Below are 3006 nucleotides of genomic sequence, written 5' to 3' on the forward strand. Positions count from 1 at the left end.
GAAAAGAGTAAAGACTACGCAGTCGTGTTCCGCTTTCTCAGCACCCCAACCACCTCTGTTTTTCGAAACTTTGTGAAATATTTTGTGTGCGTTAATTAAAAAAGAATGATGATAGTGTCTCTTTCTGACTCAAAGATTTCTTTTCAAAAGGTAATCATTTTTAAAACATCAAATTTGGTTATATAGAATAGAATTATAGATCTCTTACAATTCTTGTCTTTGACAGTAATTGGACTTCAACCTTATTTACCTGAAAACCCAAAAATCTGATTGCTTTATTTCAAACGTTTAAATTTATATTCCTCCAAGTAAAACCCTTTACGCTATCTGTGTATTTCTCCAGTAAGTTCTCGTTGTACATAGTTAATTTTGTGGGTAGCGTTTATCTTTCATAGGTTCTTATTTTGCCGCTAGAGGCCATCTGAGGGTACCTTTCTGCATTTCAATGTTATCCATTCTTCTTAATTTCTGGCTTGCGTACAAGCTGTACTTGTTCTCTTTCAGAGAAGATTGTGCTTTTATAGTTATTGCTTGTAAAAGAAGTTTAATGCGCCATTACTTTGCCTTAACTATTTCATCATTACCTAAAAAACGCAATGAACGTTCTGCCCCTTAGACCACAACGCTATTGTGGTAAAAATGTATTTAAACACGAGCACGCTAATCCAATATTGCAATAACATACAAACGTCCACGTACGTATAAGAAAGTAACGTATTCGCACTGTATTACGGTTTTGTATACGGTTGGATATAAATCAGCCTACACTACTACACTACACGATGAAGATCCCTTTGTGCATAGAAATGACGTTTATTATTGGTTTGTTCGTATTGACAACTCACATAAAGCACCCTCGGCAATATTTTTGTCAAAATAGCGGCACAATTTTCTCTTAAAATTTGGTAATTACTTCAACTTTCGTAATAAAATATCATAGACGGTTGCGTGGCTGACGATTTTCATATACTTACTGCCTTTTGGTTCGAACCTTTAATTGAAACATGTATCTTTACGCGATCCCAAAATGCCGCGCTTAACTCGTATAGTTTTGCTTCAAACCTTGTTACGCGATATAAAAAGCCGCGCCCAACTTACACAGATTCGCCTTGAAAGTTTTTCGAACAATACGCAAATTTTACATATGTCTTTGCCGAATTAACAAACCGAAAGGGACCCAACGCAAAACAGGCTTCGGGTATGTTTTTTATAGATGTGAAGGTATAGCAGAGAGTACGTCCCCCATGCTTCGTAAGGACGGTTTTTAGAACTGGAAACACTGTGGCGTTTCGACTCTTATCTGTTGTACACTCGTTTATCTCAACGCACTTTATTTTCTTTCATTATGGAGCGGTACATGTATAAAATTTCATACATTGTAAATTCAAAACCAAAACTTTCGAAGCCTAAAGCGACTATCCGTTACATCATAGAAACAATTTTCAACGCCAACGGACCAGAGTTAATGCAGTTGACCCCACTTAATGCAGAAGAAGCAGCCATTTGTATATAATGCATCCGCTGTCAACAGGACGCGTATTTATGAAACAATTGCCATTGAATCGAAGAGGATGTAAAATTGGAAGGACGCCTTCGTTGTCATAATCTGCTATCGTCGATATACTTTTTCGTAATTTGTGAAAAATTGAGTCGTTTATTTGCATGTCCATTGTGACGTCACAGACACACCAGCTGGTTTCAAGATAAGGTTAGTTTGTTTACATTTTATATATACTTAAACTAAATTGCGTTTGTGCTACTCTAAACAATTGTTTACATCGTTTCTCGTAAGACTTTGGGGTACATTCAGTCATTAAAATATCCGTTCAAATTGTGCATTAAAATTTCAGTAAGATTTTTCAGTTAAGATTCCAATTTTACATGGAACTGTTTATATTGTTTAAATTGTAACCTATAACGTTTGCATCATAAATAAACCAGACGGTGTATTACCTGCATTTGGAAGTATTTATTAATTTAAAGAAAGAATTCAGGTAAGGTATTGATCTTGATTTTGATGGAATATTTTACAATTGTCGCTACCGATATTAAATTTTAGATCTACCAATACCAAATTATTTAATTACCACATAATACATAACAGATATTTATAAACGTGAGGAGTAAGTTTTGTACGAGTTAATAACCTAAGGAGCCACTACAACTCAACGAGTCAGTGAGAAAAGTCACATCATTGGCACAATCAACGTGGAGGTATCATTTTCAAACGTATACATTGCGAAACATCACATTTTTAAGGATTTGGTTAACTTTGGTTTTACACATAACTATTATAAATACCATAACTATAAATAAAATAAACAAATTGGAGGGACCATAAAGCACTCACCTCTTCTGATGCAATCTTTCTTCCTTAAGAAGATTAAGATTGACGAGATATTTAAGGTAGATAATTGGACAAAATCGGCAAAAGATAATTCTATGAATTATTGCACCATTATTAATTTATGCGATATTATGCATTATACAGTGATATTCATGTAGAACTAGACACAGGGATTTCCTATAGGAATTTCCTATGTCTACTTTTACATTATAAAAAGTCTCCTGAAAGACGCCTAATTTTATGCAACCAAAATAACTTCTTGAAACAAATAAAGATCTGGCTGTCATATTAATTATTAATTTGAATATTGTTGCTTTAGCTTCACAGAAAATAAATCTCTTAAGGTTCTTTAACTGTTATCGGCACTATACCAATTGGAAATATTAACTTTTTCTTTATTTGAATGCATCGCACAGACGCACACGAACCGCAATTAGAATAGGGAAGTCAAAGCGATAATATACAAATAATTAATATGACAAGCAGATCCTCATTTTGTTGTAGGTAGTTACCTTGGTTGCATAAAATTAGGCGTCTTTCAGGAGACTTTATTATGTAAAAGTAGACATAGGACATTCCTATAGGAAATCCATATGCCCTACTTCTACATGAATATCACTGTAGAAGTCATAAGAATAATGATTATAGTGACTTTCGGA

The sequence above is a fragment of the Photinus pyralis genome, unplaced genomic scaffold (genome assembly GCF_008802855.1).
Source record: "Photinus pyralis isolate 1611_PpyrPB1 unplaced genomic scaffold, Ppyr1.3 Ppyr1.4_LG3b, whole genome shotgun sequence".
NCBI classification, from domain to species: Eukaryota; Metazoa; Arthropoda; class Insecta; order Coleoptera; family Lampyridae; genus Photinus; species Photinus pyralis.